Source organism: Bombina bombina, chromosome 2 (assembly GCF_027579735.1).
Source record: "Bombina bombina isolate aBomBom1 chromosome 2, aBomBom1.pri, whole genome shotgun sequence".
NCBI lineage: Eukaryota > Metazoa > Chordata > Amphibia > Anura > Bombinatoridae > Bombina > Bombina bombina.
Window position 1 is genome coordinate 542,710,138 of NC_069500.1, and position 19,846 is coordinate 542,729,983.

Here is a 19,846-nt window from a genome sequence, read left to right on the forward strand (position 1 = left end):
ATCTTGGCAGCTGCATGCTTGACTTTTCTCAGTTCATGGGCAGTTATTTTGCGCCTTGGTTTTTCCACACGCTTCTTGCGACCCTGTTGACTATTTTGAATGAAACGCTTGATTGTTCGATAATCACGCTTCAGAAGCTTTGCAATTTTAAGAGTGCTGCATCCCTCTGCAAGATATCTCACTATTTTTGACTTTTCTGAGCCTGTCAAGTCCTTCTTTTGACCCATTTTGCCAAAGGAAAGAAAGTTGCCTAATAATTATGCACACCTGATATAGGGTGTTGATGTCATTAGACCACACCCCTTCTCATTACAGAGATGCACATCACCTAATATGCTTAATTGGTAGTAGGCTTTCGAGCCTATACAGCTTGGAGTAAGACAACATGCATAAAGAGGATGATGTGGTCAAAATACTCATTTGCCTAATAATTCTGCACTCCCTGTAGTGGTCTCCTGGAATGCTGATATCTACTACATCTCCCAATGTGGGGTTTCATGTTTATTTTCAGTGCTCTTTTTCTATTTAGATGTTCATCCATTGTTGCATCATTGTTGTTTGTTATATTACCTACTATATTGTTAATACTTATGGCTGTAAACTGCTACATATCCATGATCTAGACAATCCTTACTGGCCCTAATTTATCCAGAGGTTGTTGCTCCAAGCATATTGCACAATTTTATGACATTTTATTAGGAACCTCAGAATAGGGTTTAAGCCTTTTCATTTAACTTACCCAGACAATACTTGAGATTCTAGACCACCATGTCAGCGGCTGAGACTAAGGGGTATAGTTACTTTTAATGTGACGCTGACTGATTTACTATATCTATAGCGGTTACATACTAGGCTAGGAACAGACATTCAGAATGGCTGACTTAAACAATATGCTAACCTTATTGCTATACCTATGTTAGAGAGGTATAACACCTTAATGCATAATCTGTTAGTGGCACAGTTCTGCCTGCTTATCTTTTTCCTATGCCTACGGGTCCGAAATGCTGAGAATGTATAGTGGAGGAGAACTGTCATTAATATATGTTGTTCTTATCATTATCCTTTATTGTTGGATTTCCCTATTTGGACGTCACCAGATGTATGGTTATATACTTGTGCTGTCCTCTGTTAATAACAACTGCTAATGGAAGCTAGAAGTGAATAATATGATAACTGAGACTAAATGAACAGACCACATAATATGACCTAATTACATTATTCTGTGTCAGGGGTTCACCATTTGCTCTTCTTTAAGTCCTCAATATATCTAATGTCCTAAAGCTGCACTACCCTACATGAAACTCATTTAGGATAATCTGTTTTGTATTATTTGTGACATAGAACATCTGTTACACCCAACTGCTTTACCTACTCCTGGTGATATCTCCATAGGAGAACTGGCATTATTGTGTGCTTGTTCTTAACCTTATCCTCTAGTGCTGGACCCATCTGTTTTGAAGTTTGCAGGTTTTAAGTTACATGCTTATTGCTCTATTATTACAGACTGCTAATAGAAACCAGAAGTGTTTACTTTGATAACTGGGATTTAAAGAAAAGGCCATATGCTATGAACTCTATTAAACTATTTCAGTTATTGACAACTACCTAAATTACCCGGCTCTATGTAACAATCCCATATAGCTTTGAGACATTAGTAATGAATCCCACAGTTTACTTGACATTTTGATTCATATTAAGAACATCTTCCTGAAACTAAGTACTCCTTACTTCTCTCTTATCTGTAATGTTCAGATAGTTGTACATAAACCTCTGCTTCTTACATACACATTTGATGCTCCCTCAGAGCCAAACTTATTTACTGACATCCCATTTCATTTGTCAGCACATGGTGTATACCTCAATTATATTGCGCCACACACTCTAGTCCTCAATTGTCATATGCCACATAGTTACTCAATGCTCATTTTAAATTCCCTCATGGCTACTCTTTAATTTGACTGTTTAATAAGGCCATCCTCTATCATTCGTCCATAAAAATATTCCCTAACCTTCATCTCTAAGATCCTTTAGGTCCTTCCCCAATCACAGGAGCGTGTACCCAGATTTTCAGAACCCACCCTTTGAATTTGATTGTAAGCTATAACTACCAATTTACCAGCCCATACTTTATTCACCATAAAATGTCAGTTGCTAACCCATTACTCTTCCTTTTTTCCTCAATTTTTTTTTTTTTACTTATTTTTCAAAAATCTCCTGGTCACAGGATATCATTGTTATATCATCAATCCTCCCGGACATGTCCCCCCCCACCAATATTAAAATAGCTCCTGCCTGCTGATTGTCCCCAACGATTCTTAAACTATTTCCTATTAAATCTCTACCCTATAAAAAAATTAGATTTCTTAATATTAAGTTAATCTACATATTCAGTGGTGGAGTCCTGAGAAGACTAACGGATATGTAATCAGAAAACCTATAACTGAAAATGTCCTTTTATTATACTTTAGCACACATCCATAGGTTGGCATATCAAAGGACATGACTGTTAGTCACTCACTTTAATGATTATTTACTATTCTCGTATAGGAGCTTTTATAGACATACATGTTTCAGGAAAAATAATTGTGTCTCCTACCATCATCATAATAAGCTTACAAACAGGCTGTATAATCAATTACCTCCAATTTCCACCCTCATATTTTATGTACTCTGTATATTCTTTGTTGATGTGAATGGACAAAAGTCATATATTGTATTCGCCAACAATCTCAGTAATTTTTTTTTTTTTTTAAAAACAAACATAATTCCCTATTACCACCTCTTCTAAGGGTTGGAACATGGTCAATAATTTGAAATGATAAATTACTTACTCTGTGTCCTACTTCTACAAAATTTTGTCTCAAGTCCTTTAGTCTTATTGAGGACTTGAGGAAGTTCTGTGATCCGCTTACAGAGCGTATTGATGCACCTACATACCCAAAACCACATGGGCATTTCAATAGACAGATAATATTTAGTTCTACATGTATAATAACAATTAATCAATATATTTGCTGTTACATCCATCTGAGCTAGAAACTTAACCTTGATCATAGAATTGCAATGTGAGCAACTCAGACAGGGATAACTCCCTTTTTTGGGGGTTGTCAAGTAATTAACATTTTCAATCCTACTTGTACCCACATCTGCTCTTACCAGTCTATCACAAAGATTGCCCACTCTTCTATATGATGGAATATGGAATGTTTTAAATTCTTTTATTTGTGGATTAGATTCTGCAAATAAATACCAGTGGTTTTTAATCACACTGAAAATGTTAACACTAAGTTCACTAAATTTAGATACAAAGATCATCCTTTTTTCATTATCCTTTTTCCTCTTCTGAATAATATTATCATAATTAAATATCTCCTTACACTTCTTTTCAATAAGTTAATTTGGGTACCCCCTATTTAAGAACTTTTCACTCATTTCTTTTGTTCTAATAAATAATAATGATTAAGAAAAAATGTATCCTGACCAGTCTGATTTTACATGCAGTTTAATTAATTTAAATGTTCTGATTGGTTGATTGCAGTCCAATTTTTTAATACAAAGTGCTATTGGTTATTATATACTGAAGCTATTGTTAGTTATTTTTTAACTGGCAACATTTCTAACCTATTGTGATCCTATGTATGTAAACTCACGTTTGATTATAGTGGATGTTCTATTTTTATTCATTGCATTTTTTTAATATATGAAAATGTATGCATTCAAGTTAAGAAAGTAATAAATGTTTTGTTAACATAATTTTGTATTTAACTATATATATGTGCATATATATATATATATATATATATATATATACATATATATATATATATATATATATATATATACATATATATATATATATATATACACACATATATGTGTATATATATATATGTATATGTATGTAGGTATATATATATATATATATATATATATATATAATGGATTTATTAATATATATATATATATATATATAAATTTATTATTTTTTAATTAATAATAAAAATGTAATGTAAGCTCTCTTATATAAAGTCTAGCATTTTGAAGCCTTTTTTTTATAATCGCTTAATATGTACTGCTTCAGTGTGCAGACCCTTCAAAATTGTCAACAGCATTTCCACCTCTTCTTCAAAAGCAAGCCACTCTAAACATTTTTATATTAATCAGGTATATTAATTTATGTCAAACTATGTATCATGCAAGACGTACAATATAAACAACATGATTTTCACTCATCAAAATTAACATAGACCTTTATGGTTTTCAACATCTTTTTATATCAATATTTGATGTGCTGTAGAAATGATAACCACTCCTGTTAATTGTAATACTTCAGTAAAGAATTCAGAGACTTCAGTCTGGACCTTGTCAACTTTTTATTGGTGTTTGTTTTAGGTTCAGTGTCAACATGTCATTTTAGGTGCGTCAAAGGTTTTAAATGTCATGGTTTAACTGGAGAAAGCATGACAGAGAGGCTGTTTTTGTGTCATTTCTGAAAAGAATATATTTATTTATTAAATTGTTGTGATGGTAAATCTGAATTTATGCATCCTGTGTAAACTTAATATCATCCTGTATTCAGCTGATAAAGGATATACATGTCAATCCAATAGTTCATTTTGTATCTGCCTTTAAATTGCCATTTAGCCAACTCTATATTCAATATCTCTCATACAAACAGTTATGGATTAAGTACATGATTATATTTGCTTCCTGCATTAATCTATATTTTCTTCAATAAGCTAAAATAATATTACAAATATCTGGTGATGCAGAAAGAAACAGTTGAAAATAAACTAGTCTGTTCAGCATCTTTTTAAAATATAAAAAAATCTTGCCAGCCTTGTCAAGGGATTTATCCATTAATTGATTTTTGATTAACAAAACATTTTGTATACAGCGCTAAAAAAATTACTTTTTTTATATTTATATTATTAAATTAAAATTAAAAAAATGATTTTAAAATATTTATTTTGTCTTTTGTCAAGAGAACTCTCTCTTAGTGATATCGCGAATAGTTCGCCGGCGAATAGTTCCCGGCGAACATAGCATGTTCGTGTTCACCGCGGCGAGCGAACATATGCTATGTTCTATCCGCCCCCTATTCGTCATCATTGAGTAATACTTTGACCCTGTACCTCACAGTCAGCAGACACATTCCAGCCAATCAGCAGCAGACCTTCCCTCCTAGACCCTCCTACCTCCTGGACAGCATCCATTTTAGATTCATTCGGAAGCTGCATTTTTAGTGAGAGGAGGGACAGTGTAGCTGCTGCTGATTTAATAGGGAAATCGATAGCTAGGCTAGTGTATTCAGTGTCCACTACAGTCCTGAAGGACTCATCTGATCTCTGCTGTAAGGACAGCACCCCAAAAAGCCCTTTTTAGGGCTAGAACATCAGTCTGCTTTTTTTTTTTTCCTGTGTAATCTAATTGCAGTTGCCTGCCTGCCAGCGTGTGTGTCAGGCTCACAGCGTATACTGTGCCCACTTGCCCAGTGTCACCACTCATATCTGGTGTAACAGTAGTGTAGATTTTAAAAAAAACAACACTTTTTTTGACTGTGTTAAATAATAGCAGTCAGTTTCCTTCACACGTGTGCGTTTCAGTGCCTGCCTGCCAGGGCACAGTGTCACCCCAGTGCAACTCATATCTGGTGTAACAGTAGTGTACATTTAAAAAAACAACACTTTTTTGACTGTGTTAAATAATAGCAGTCAGTTTCCTTCACACGTGTGCATTTCAGTGCCTGCCTGCCAGGGCACAGTGTCACCCCAGTGCAACTCATATCTGGTGTAACAGTAGTGTAGATTTTAAAAAAACAACACTTGTTTGACTGTGTTAAATAATAGCAGTCAGTTTCCTTCACACTTGTGCGTTTCAGTGCCTGCCTGCCAGGGCACAGTGTCACCCCAGTGCAACTCATATCTGGTGTAACAGTAGTGTAGAGTTAAAAAAAACAACACCTTTTTGACTGTGTTAAATAATAGCAGTCAGTTTCCTTCACACGTCTGCGTTTCAGTGCCTGCCTGCCAGGGCACAGTGTCACCCCAGTGCAACTCATATCTGGTGTAACAGTAGTGTACATTTTAAAAAAACAACACTTTTTTGACTGTGTTAAATAATAGCAGTCAGTTTCCTTCACACGTGTGCGTTTCAGTGCCTGCCTGCCAGGGCACAGTGTCATCCCAGTGCAACTCATATCTGGTGTAACAGTAGTGTACATTTAAAAAAAAAACCACTTTTTTGACTGTGTTAAATAATAGCAGTCAGTTTCCTTCACACGTGTGCGTTTCAGTGCCTAACTGCCAGGGCACAGTGTCACCCAAGTGCAACTCATATCTGGTGTAACAGTAGAGTAGATTTAAAAAAAAAAAAAACACTTTTTTGACTGTGTTAAATAATAGCAGTCAGTTTCCTTCACACGTGTGCGTTTTTGTTGCCTGCCTGCCTGCCAGGGCACAGTGTCACCCCCGTGCAACTCATATCTGGTGTAACAGTAGTGTACATTAAAAAAAACAACACTTTTTTGACTGTGTTAAATAATAGCAGTCAGTTACCTTCACACGTGTGCGTTTCAGTGCCTGCCTGCCAGGGCACAGTGTCACCCCAGTGCAACTCATATCTGATGTAACAGTAGTGTAGATTTTAAAAAAACAACACTTTTTTGACTGTGTTAAATAATAGCAGTCAGTTTCCTTCACACGTGTGCATTTCAGTGCCTGCCTGCCAGGTCACAGTGTCACCCCAGTGCAACTCATATCTGGTGTAACAGTAGTGTAGATTTTAAAAAAACAACACTTGTTTGACTGTGTTAAATAATAGCAGTCAGTTTCCTTCACACGTGTGCGTTTCAGTGCCTGCCTGCCAGGGCACAGTGTCACCCCAGTGCAACTCATATCTGGTGTAACAGTAGTGTAGAGTTAAAAAAAACAACACTTTTTTGACTGTGTTAAATAATAGCAGTCAGTTTCCTTCACACGTCTGCGTTTCAGTGCCTGCCTGCCAGGGCACAGTGTCACCCCAGTGCATCTCATATCTGGTGTAACAGTAGTGTACATTTTAAAAAAACAACACTTTTTTGACTGTGTTAAATAATAGCATTCAGTTTCCTTCACACGTGTGCGTTTCAGTGCCTGCCTGCCAGGGCACAGTGTCAACCCAGTGCAACTCATATCTGGTGTAACAGTAGCGTACATTTAAAAAAAACAACACTTTTTTGACTGTGTTAAATAATAGCAGTCAGTTTCCTTCACACGTGTGCGTTTCAGTGCCTGCCTGCCAGGGCACAGTGTCATCCCAGTGCAACTCATATCTGGTGTAACAGTAGTGTACATTTTAAAAAAAAAACACTTTTTTGACTGTGTTAAATAATAGCAGTCAGTTTCCTTCACACGTGTGCGTTTCAGTGCCTAACTGCCAGGGCACAGTGTCACCCAAGTGCAACTCATATCTGGTGTAACAGTAGAGTAGATTTAAAAAAAACAAAAACACTTTTTTGACTGTGTTAAATAATAGCAGTCAGTTTCCTTCACACGTGTGCGTTTTTGTTGCCTGCCTGCCTGCCTGCCTGCCTGCCAGGGCACAGTGTCACCCCCGTGCAACTCATATCTGGTGTAACAGTAGTGTACATTTAATAAAAACAAAACACTTTTTGACTGTGTTAAATAATAGCAGTCAGTTACCTTCACACGTGTGCGTTTCAGTGCCTGCCTGCCAGGGCACAGTGTCACCCCAGTGCAACTCATATCTGGTGTAACAGTAGTGTAGATTTTAAAAAAACAACACTTTTTTGACTGTGTTAAATAATAGCAGTCAGTTTCCTTCACACGTGTGCGTTTCAGTGCCTGCCTGCTAGGGCACAGTGTCACCCCAGTGCAACTCATATCTGGTGTAACAGTAGTGTAGATTTAAAAAAAAACAACACTTTTTTTGACTGTGTTAAATAATAGCAGTCAGTTTCCTTCACAATTGTGCGTTTCAGTGCCTGCCTGCCTGCCTGCCTGCCTGCCAGGGCACAGTGTCACCCCAGTGCAACTCATATCTGGTGTAACAGTAGTGTACATTTAAAAAAAAAACACTTTTTTGACTGTGTTAAATAATAGCAGTCAGTTTCCTTCACACGTCTGCATTTCACTGCCTGCCTGCCAGGGCACAGTGTCACCCCAGTGCAACTCATATCTGGTGTAACAGTAGTGTAGATTTTAAAAAAAAAACACTTTTTTGACTGTGTTAAATAATAGCAGTCAGTTTCCTTCACACGTGTGCGTTTCAGTGCCTGCCTGCCAGGGCACAGCGTCACCCCAGTGCAACTCATATCTAGTGTAACAGTAGTGTACATTTAGAAAAAACAACACTTTTTTGACTGTGTTAAATAATAGCAGTCAGTTTCCTTCACACGTGTGTGTTTCAGTGCCTGCCTGCCTGCCAGGGCAGAGTGTCACCCCAGTGCAACTCATATCTAGTGTAACAGTAGTGTACATTAAGAAAAAACAACACTTTTTTGACTGTGTTAAATAATAGCAGTCAGTTTCCTTCACACGTGTGCGTTTCAGTGCCTGCCAGGGCACAGTGTCACACCAGTGCAACTCATATCTGGTGTAACAGTAGTGTACATTTAAAAAAAATACAATTTTGACTGTAATAGATTGAATAGCAGTTAGTTGTCTGCAAGCGTGTGTGTCAGGCCTACAGCGTCTACTCTGCCAACTTCTGCCAGTGCACAGTGCCACTCATATCTGTTGTCAGAGTAGCTTGCACGCATAGTACCACTAATAAAAAAAAAATGACAGGCAGAGGCAGGCCACCCCGCAGGGGCCGTCATGTTCGTGGTGCTGTGATTCCCTTTGTCCCTAGAATAATGCCCAGTGTTCAGAGGCCACATACCCCGAACTCGAACATTTCTGAGGACATAGTTGACTGGCTAACACAGGACACCCAATCTTCTACAGCTTCCGCTTGGAACCTTGACGCACCATCCTCCTCCAGATTAAATTCGGGCACCTCTCAAGTTACCACTCGCCCGTCTGCCGCCACCACCAACCTTAGCACCACAGCCGCTTCACTTGATCTGTCAGAGGAGTTATTTACACATCAGTTGGAAGAAATTAGTGATAGTGATGCGCAACCATTATTGCCAGAGGATGTAGATAACAGGGATATGTCTCAGTCAGGCAGCATTACACACATGGACGTAACAGGGATTAAACTGATAAGAATAGAACTATTTAACACACCACTCCTATCTGGTGGCACATTAGATTGCACGCGCAGTGCCCCAAATTTGAAGTTGGAGGACCGACCAACATCTTTTTCCATCTCCCGGTTCCTAAAATCGATGCCATATACACGTCCCCTGATAGGGGACGTAACAGGGATTAAACTGATAAGAATAGTACTACTTAACACACCTTATAATAACGCAGAGAGAGGCAACGCAGACAGAGGAGTCTGAAGAAAAGGAGTCAGAGGAGGAAGGTGGCTTTGAGGAGGTGGAAGACCAAACACAGCAGGCGTCCCAGGGGGCTTGTGTCACCTTTCGGGGACCCTTGGTGTTGTACGTGGCTGGGTGGAGGAAGAGACCTTCAATAACATCAGTGAGGACAAGGAACGGGACATGGCTAGCTTGGTATCCAACCTTGTGCAAATGGGGAGTTTGTGGTTGTGCAAATGGACTGTTTGTGGTTGTTTGCAGTACGTTAAAGGGACAGTCTAGGCCAAAATAAACTTTCATGATTCAGATAGAGCATGTAATTTTAAACAATTTTCCAATTTACTTTTATCACCAATTTTGCTTTGTTCTCTTGGTATTCTTAGTTGAAAGCTTAACCTAGGAGGTTCATATGCTAAATTTCTTAGACCTTGAAGCCCACCTCTTTCAGATTGCATTTTAACAGTTTTTCACCACTAGAGGGTGTTAGTTCACGTATTTCATATAGATAACACTGTGCTCGTGCACGAGAAGTTATCTGGGAGCAGGCACTGATTGGCTAGACTGCAAGTCTGTCAAAAGAACTGAAAAAGGGGCAGTTTGCAGAGGCTTAGATACAAGATAATCATAGAGGTTAAAAGTATATTATTATAAATGTGTTAGTTATGCAAAACTGGGAAATGGGTAATAAAGGGATTATCTATCTTTTAAAACAATAAAAATTCTGGTGTAGACTGTCCCTTTAAATGGGGAGTTTGGTCTGTCACTGTGAAGCGGGCGTAACCCTTATACTACCTGATCGATACCTGATGTTTTAAAGCACGTTATTACAAACAATTTAGGAATGTTAGGTGATTTATGCCCTTTATGGCTTAAAACCAGACTCTGCATCAACTATGTAATTTTCCATGGGAGTTTTGCCATGGATCCCCCTCCGGCATGCCACAGTCCAGGTGTTAGTACCCTTGAAACAACTTTTCCATCAATATTGTGGCCAGAAAGAGTCCCTGTGGGTTTTAAAGTTCGCCTGCCTATTGAAGTCTATGGCGGTTCGCCCGTTCGCGAACAGTTGTGGAAGTTTGCGTTCTCCGTTCACGAACCCACATTTTTATGTTTGCGACATCACTACTCTCTCTACAATATAAGAGAAACCTACCACTTGTAGTAAGAAATCAGGTGTGTAATAGCCATTAGGGAGACATCAGCACACATATCTTAGGTTTCAAAATACACGGATAACAGACAAAACAGATTAGCTCAATATAGTGCTCCATATTATAGCAAACAAGAGTTAAATAGCTGCTTAGAAAATACATATCCCCTACGTTTAAAAAATAGTAATGCTGAGTATGGCCTTTAGTATGACTAGCCTGCATGGAGACCACTCTTAGGCCTAATTGCTTTTAGGTATACTTAGCGCTGCTAGAGAAAACCTATTACATAAAGGGAATAATAGTTATATGGGTATATTTACCTAATGAAGTAGTGAAGACAAATAGTCTTTGGGCTTATAGTTAGGCTAAAAGTGAGAGCTCATTGACAGCTGGTATAATAAATAAGCTCTGTAATATGTCAGATCACATACAAAAATATAAAATAATGGTATAAATAAAAGTTTAATTCTAGTTCTATAGTAGAAGCGTAAAATCTAATAAAGGGGTACATTGCAATTATAAGCCAAGATAAGAACGTAATACTGATACATGTTTATACAGAATGTACCAGCTGGCTGTTCATTGGTAGGAAACAGTGTAAATAAGTAGGGCTTTGATTAGAGGATAGTATGAGACCACATTTAGTATTTTATTAAACTAAACTAAATATACTGAGCACATAGATTTGATAAAGGACAATTAAAATTAGTTTGTGTGTGCTAGTTATGGTGTGATATTTTAGTCAGAGAATACTAGGACACCGGGGTCCCAAAGAGGTGCACTCGTGTAGGTAGGAGGTAAATCCGAACTAGAGCAGGCCACACACTTGATGGAGGGAGGTAATCGGATCGAACCTAATGAGGAAAAAAAGAGAGGTGCCACATAGGATAATAATGTTTGGAACACCAAACAAGGAGCGTGTAACGGAGCCCCTAAGGGTGGCTACTCACAAAGGTGGCGGCACAACCGGAGTGCCAAGCAGGTTGATACAGGACCCACAGAGTTGCCCGTAAGACTCACACAAGCATCCGGAACGTCAGACATGAAGTCATGTGACCGGACAGTCCAATCAGAGGTGCAGTATGGTAGACCAGACGCCAATACAGCTCAGGAGTCAGAAAACAGGCTGTACGTCACAGTGTAAGTGGAATAGCAGGCACACAAGGTGGACAAAAGTAAACTTGAAACTTGGAGCAACTAGATAAAATCCAATGTGTAAACTTTATTGTAATACACAATAATTCTGCAACGTGTTTCTCAGCAACAAATGCTGTTTCATCAGGCTGTATACAATAACAACTACTTACTCCATATATAAAACACAAGCTGACCAATCAGATACTGATGTAGAGCCACACCTTCTGAGTGAAAAATGACACTAATAGGTACCGGCTGTGAAATATACAACAGAGTCCACGATGGGTGAGCAATTAGCTAAATACTAACTAAAATACAATATAATAACTTTTAAACAGGCTGTACATGGAAAAATAAAGGCACATCTCACCGCTCACTTACCTACAGCGCTGGTATTACGGGTTTTTACAAACCCGGCGTTAAAAGGCAAGAAGTGAGCGTAGAGCAAAATTGTACTCCATACTGCACTCCAATACCAGCGCTGCTTAAGTCAGCGGTGATCTGGTCGTACGTGCTCGTGCACGATTTCCTCATAGACATCAATGGGGAGAGCTGGCTGAGAAAAAGTCTAACACCTGCCAAAAAGCAGCGTAAAACTCTTTTGCGGGGCATTGCCCCAAAGAAATCAGCTCTTTTACCTGTAAAAAAAAAATACAAACAACCCCCCCAACAGTAAAACCCATCACCCACACAAACAACCCCCCAAATAAAAGACTAACTAAAAAAACCTAAGCTCCCCATTGCCCTGAAAAGGGCATTTGGATGGGCATTGCCCTTAAAAGGGCATTTAGCTCTATTGCAGGCCCAAAGCCCTAACCTACAAAATAAACCCACCCAATACACCCTTAAAAAAATCCTAACACTAACCCCCAAAGATTCACTTACCGGGAGAAGTCTTCATCCAAGCGGCAAGATGTCCTCAACGAAGCTGGCAGAAGTGGTCCTCCAGATGGGCAGAAGTGGTCCTCCAGATGGGCAGAAGTCTTCATCCAGACGGCATCTTCTATCTTCCAATCAGCCAATAGGATTGAGCTCGCATTCTATTGGCTGTTCCAATCAGCCAATGGAATGCGAGCTCAATCCTATTGGCTGATCCAATCAGCCAATAGGATTTTTTCTACCTTAATTCCGATTGGCTGATAGAATTCTATCAGCCAATCGGAATCTAAGGGACGCCATCTTGGATGACGTCATTTAAAGGTACCTTCATTCATCGTTAGTCCGTCGGAAGAAGAGGATGCTCCACGTCGGATGTCTTGAAGATGGACCTGCTCCACGCCGGAAGGATGAAGATAGAAAATGCCATCTGGATGAAGACTTCTGCCCATCTGGAGGACCACTTCTGCCCGTCTGGGGGACAACTTCTGCCAGCTTCTTTAAGGACTTCTCCTGGTAAGTGAATCTTCGGGGGTTAGTGTTAGGATTTTTTTAAGGGTGTATTAAGTGGGTTAATTTTTTTTTAGGTTAGGGCTTTGGGCCTGCAATAGAGCTAAATGCCCTTTTAAGGGCAATAGCCATTCAAATGCCCCTTTCAGGGCAATGGGGAGCTTAGGTTTTTTAGTTAGGCTTTAATTTGGGGGGTAGTTTGTGTGGGTAGTGGGTTTTACTGTTGGGGGGTTGTTTGTATTTGTTTTTACAGGAAAAAGAGCTAATTTCTTTGGGGCAATGCCCCGCAAAAGGCCCTTTTAAGGGATATTGATAGTTTAGTTTAAGGGGGTTATTTTGGGGGGGGTTTATTTTGATAGGGCTATTAGAGGGAGGGCCTCGGTTTAGGGGTTAATAGGTAGTTTATGAGTGTTAGTGTACTTTAGGGGTTAATAGGTAGTTTATGAGTGTTAGTGTACTTTTTAACACTTTAGTTATGAGTTTTATGCTACGGCATTGTAGCGTAAAACTCATAACTACTGACTTTAGAATGCGTTAGGAATCTTGGAGGTAGAGGCTGTACTGCTCACTTTTTGTCCTCCCAGGACAGACTCGTAATACCGGCGCTATGGAATTCCCATAGAAAAAAGACTTTACGAACTTTACGTAAGACGGTTTGTGGTAAGGCGAAAAAAGTGTGCGGGGCCCCTAAACCTGCAAGACTCGTAATCCAGAAGAAGAATGTTCAAATGTGATAACATATACATTTAATAAAAATATTAGTAATTAAACGAGAATATTGGAATAAAACACGTAAAAAAAAATACAAATAACCGAGTGTGCCTTCCATACCAAAACCCAAAGGTATACCTATAAGGTATGGCTCCATGACATTAGAGAGAATTATAAAAGAGGAGGTGACATACTAAAAGGTCTAGCAATCTGACCAATAGGAACAGAGAAGCCAGTGTGACTAGCCAAAAGGAACTCATAACTAAAAGGATAATAATACTAGGATGGGATATAAGGGCCAATGGCACCCTAGAATAGAGGGGAGGGACCTAAGTCATGAGGGACAGGGAAGGGATGATGGTATGGAGGGCACCTCTATAAAGCAAAGGAGTGGTGATCAACAATATAGTCCTACTATTCTCGTATGTCATAGAGACAGTGCTATAATAAGCTGGAGAGGGCCAAAACAAGATGGTACGACCAGAGGTAATAACATACCTGTGGAAGAGTGCATAGGCATACAATGGATATAAATAGAGAATGTAACACAGAACGAATAGGATATAATAAGGTGAATTATCCAGTAAGGATGTCCCCTCATCAAGTGACTAGTGCATCTAACAGAAGGGTATGTATGACTACTAACAGACAATAAAAATTAGCCATCATAGTGACAGCCTAAGCCTAATGATAGTGGTATGAGTGGAGGGTAAAAACAGAGGGACAGTCACCGGAATAATGATTTTTATTCCCAGGATGTTTGAGATTGCAATGTCTTGGAACGCTGTGATTTTTATAGTTATTTTTAATGTTACGTTGATGTTCAGACCATCTGATGCTTAATCTTCTACAGGTACGCCCAATGTATTGTACCCCACATAAACAGGTAAGGAGATAGACAAAATATTTAGAAGAACATGATATGTGGCCCAAAATAGAATAATTGCGGCCAGTGACATTAGATTTAATGGTCTTATTCTTATGTAAAATATGGTCACATAATTTACATCTCCTGTCATTACATTTGTAACTGCCATGAGAAATTAGTGATGACTTGATCTTGGTGTTCATAGAGACCACATTACTTCTATTCCTAACAATCTTGCTAGGAGCTAAAATAGTTTTTAAGTTGGGGGCTCTTTTATAGACAACCTTTGGTTTGGTTCATATTAAGTTACCCAAAATCGGGTCCTTAGTCAGGATACCCCAATATTTTGTGGTTGCATTCCTTATTAGTTAATGGTTACTATTAAATTGGATAATGAAGAGGGGGGTTCTATCAGTTCAATTTCAATTGTTGCTTTTTTGGTCTTTTTATGATTGACAAAATATTTATTCCTATCATCAAATCTAGCTCTAAGGTAGCTCTCATTGATGATGTATGGAGGGTATTTGTTTTCTACGAAACGCTCTTTGAGAATCAAGCTTTATGTTTCATAATCAAGTGTGCTGCAATTGCGGCATACTCGCTTAAACTTCCCATAAGGAACATTTCGTTTCCAAGGAAGGTAATGATTGCTGGCAAAATAAAGATAACTATTACAGTCTACTGATTTAAAATGAGTCGTACTAATGACTTTACCATTAATTAACTCCAGATTGAGATCAAGAAAAGTAATACTTTTAGAAACGATAGTACTAGTGAAGATTAGACCCCTGTCATTTTGATTCAGATGATCTACAAAAAGGTTGGCAGAAATAACATCCCCTTTCCAAATGAAAATCAAATCATCAATATACCAACCATAGAGTACCAGGTTTGCCCCATATGTTGGATCGTACGATTATGCTGATTATGAAACACAAAGCTTGATTCTCAAAGAGCGTTTCGTAGAAAATAAATACCCTCCATACATCATCAATGTGAGCTACCTTAGAGCTAGATTTGATAATAGGAATAAATATTTTGTCAATCATAAAAAAAAAGAAAAAGAAGCACAGAGGCGCCAACATGGCCTAGTAACGTCACGGCAGTCGGATACAAAACATCAGCAGGATAGGAAATATACTCACAAGCGTAGCGCACCCAAATGGTGCTATTGTGGCAGCCTGGAACATCAAACAGTGGTCCAGCTCACTGGTGTCTCCAGCCAGATAGAGATGATCCTTGGCGAGGGCCTATCCTATGATGCCTATAAGGGCAAAAAAGGCACACACATAGCCCAGTAACGTTTGTACACCAGATAAAAAAGGATTCAAGGTTGTACTTACAGGAAACAAAGCACCACCAGGCAACAAATCATAAAAAAAAGCAACAATTGAATTAGAACTGATAGAAACCCCCTCTTCATTACCCAATTTAATAGTAACCATCAACTAATAAGGAATACCATCACACAATTTTGGGGTATCCTGACTAAGGACCCAATTTTGGGTAACTTAATAGGAGCCGCACCAAAGGTTGTCTATAAAAGAGCCCCCCAACTTAAAAACTATTTTAGCTCCTAGCAAGATTGTTAGGAATAGAAGTAATGTGGTCTCTATGAACACTAAGATCAAGTCATGACTAATTTCTCATGGCAGTTACATATGTAATGACAGGAGATGTAAATTATGTGACCATATTTTACATAAGAATAAGACCTTTAAATCTAATGTCATTGGCCGCAATTATTCTATTTTGGGCCACATATCATGTTCTTCTAAATATGTTGTCTATCTCCTTACCTGTTTTTGTGGGGTACAATACATTGGGCATACCTGTAGAAGATTAAGCATCAGATGGTCTGAACATCAACTTAACATTAAAAATAACTATAAAAATCACAGAATTCCGAGAAATTGCAATCTCAAACATCCTGGGAATAAAAATTGTTATTCTATTAGACCTATAGAGTTTATCCTTAAATCACATTTTTACAATCGTTTTTTTTAGGTTAAGACAGAGGGAGACCTACTGGATCCATGTGCTAAAGATTATGCATCCTACAGGTCTTAATCTCAACATTGACTTAGCAGCTTTTAATTAAATCATCATCCGATCTGGCACCTCTGGATTCTGGTGGTTCTCCCTCTGTTTTTACCCTCCACTCATACCACTATTATTAGGCTTAGGCTGTCATACATACCCTTATGTTAGATGCACGAGTCACTTGATGAGGGTACAACCTTACTGGATCATTCACCTTATTATATCCTATTCGTTCTGTGTTACATTCTCTATTTATATCCATTGTATGCCTATGCACTCTTCCACAGGTATGTTATTACCTCTGGTCGTACCATCTTGTTTTGGCCCTCTCCAGCTTATTATAGCACTGCCTCTATGACATACGAGAATAGTAGGACTATATTGTTGATCACCACTCCTTTGCTTTATAGAGGTGCCCTCCATACCATCATACCTTCCCTGTCCCTCATGACTTAGGTCCCTCCCCTCTATTCTAGGGTGCCATTGGCCCTTATATCCCATCCTAGTATTATTATCCTTTTAGTTATGAGTTCCTTTTGGCTAGTCACACTGGCTTCTCTGTTCCTATTGGTCAGATTGCTAGACCTTTTAGTATGTCACCTCCTCTTTTATAATTCTCTCTAATGTCATGGAGCCATACCATATACCTTTGGGTTTTGGTATGGAAGGCACACTAGGTTATTTGTAATTTTTTTTACGTGTTTTATTCCGATATCCTCGTTTAATTACTAATATTTTTATTAAATGTATATGTTATCACATTGGAACATTCTGCTCCTGCACTGTGAGTTATGTCTTTTAGAAGTGCCTAAGATATCTCAGAAATGTTATAGTTATTATTTTGTTTATGTGTTTGATACCCCTTATTATTGACCGGAGTCTATCTATATTTGCCCAATAACTAAGGCCCATTACCAGTCTCTGATTCCTGTACCGAAGGTATATGTTACCAAATAGATATGTGCCTTTATTTGTCCATGTACAGCCTGTTTTTAAAAGTTATTATATTGTATTTTAGTTAGTATTTTGCTAATTGCTCACCCATCTTGGACTGGGTTGTATATTTCACAGCCGGTACCTATTAGAGTGTCATTTTTCACTCAGAAGGTGTGGCTCTACATCAGTCTCTGATTGGTCAGCTTGTGTTTTATATATGGAGTAACTAGTTGCTATTGTATACAGTCTGATGAAACAGCATTTGTAGCTGAGAAACGCATTGCTGAATTATTGTGTATTACAAAAAGTTTACACATTGGATTTTATCTACCTGCTCCAAGTTTCAAGTTTACTTTTATCCACTGTGTGTGCCTGCTATTCAACTTACACTGTGACGTACATCCTGTTGTCTGACTCCCGAGCTGTATTGGCGTCTAGTCTACCATACTGCACCTCTGATTGGACTTTCACATGACTTAACGTCTGACATTTCGGATGCTTGTGTGAGTCTTACCGGCGACTCTTTGGGTCCCGTATCGTCCTGCTCAGCATTCCGGTTGTGCTGCCACCTTTGTGAGTAGCCACCCTTAGGGGCTCCGTTAAACGCTCCTTGTTTGGTGTTCCAGATATTATTACCCTAGGCGGCGCCTCTCTTTTTTTCCTCATTAGATATTTTAGTCAGTAGCATATAGAAAATAAGGTAGGGTAGTGAGTAAGAAACACTACTGATGTGTCAATCTATATACACATTCCTATGATGGTAGAGGCACAAGGAGCATTGTATTGTGACTATGATATATCAAACTAAGTCTTCATGCATATAGTCACTTCATAAGCAATTGATTGGTGAGTCCCGTTTTTTAAACACACTGTCCCTTTGTCCAAAGAACTTTTTGAAGGGATGACCCATTTCTTATCAGACCTTGAATATTGAGTCACAATATTCACTCAGGTGGCCAGATGAATATTTTTTAAAACATATCCATATATTAAGGCTTCATTAAAATAAGTGTTACAGCAAAGTTCCAGGCTAAGCACTCATAGTGAGGGGAATGAAAGAGGAGCGTAAATCCTACGCATTTCATGCAAGATGCATTTCCTCAGGGATTCTGCAATATCGTGCCCTCCCTCTTTTTAAAGTTAAAGGTGCTAACTGTTTCGTGTCAAAGATATTAACTATTTCATGCCATTTCAAATAAGTAGCTCATATGGTTACATATAAATGTCTACACGTCTATTATTTACACCTCATATGAAAATGCTATCAAAAGAGAAAAAATTTGAATTTTTTTTCTTTTGATTACATTTTCATATGAGTTGTAAATAATAGCGGTAGGAATTACAGTTGATTGTTTATGGCATATATTATCTGTTTTCACAACATTGCATAACAATCGGTTAGATTACAAGTTTTGCGTTATGAGTGAAAAAGGAGCATTTTGCCTCTTGCAGGTATATCTGTCCCGCACACTTTTTTGGCCGTAATGCAACGTAACTACCGCAGCTTTCAAAAAGTCCTTTTTCAATGGGACTTCCACAGCGCCGGTATTACGAGTTTGCCTGGCAGGCCAAAAAGTGAGCGGTACAGCCAATACCGTCAAGATCCGTACCGTAAACTGAATTAAGTCAGTAGTTATGGCTTTTATGTTACAAAGCTGTAACATAAAACTCATAACTAAAGTGCTACAAAGTACACTAACACCCTAAACTACCTATTAACTTCTAAACCGAGGCTCTCCCGCATCGCAAACACTTAAATAAAATTATTAACCCCTAATTTGCTGCTCCAGACATCGCACTGCCACTATAATAAACATATTAACCCCTAAACCGCCGCACTCCCGCATCGTAAACACTAGTTAAATATTATTAACCCCTAATCTGCTGTCCCTAACATCGCCGCAACCTACATTACTGTTATTAACCCCTAATCTGCTTCCCCCAAAATCGCCGCCACTATACCAAAGTTATTAACCCCTAACCCTAAGTCTAACCCTAACACCCACTAACTTCAATAAAATTAAAATAAATCTAAATAAAAATTACTATCATTAACTAAATAATACCTATTTAAAACTAAATACTTACCTGTAAAATAAACCCTAAGCTAGCTGCAATATAACTAATAGTTACATTGTAGCTAGCTTAGTTTTTTTTTATTTCACAGGCAAGTTTGTATTTATT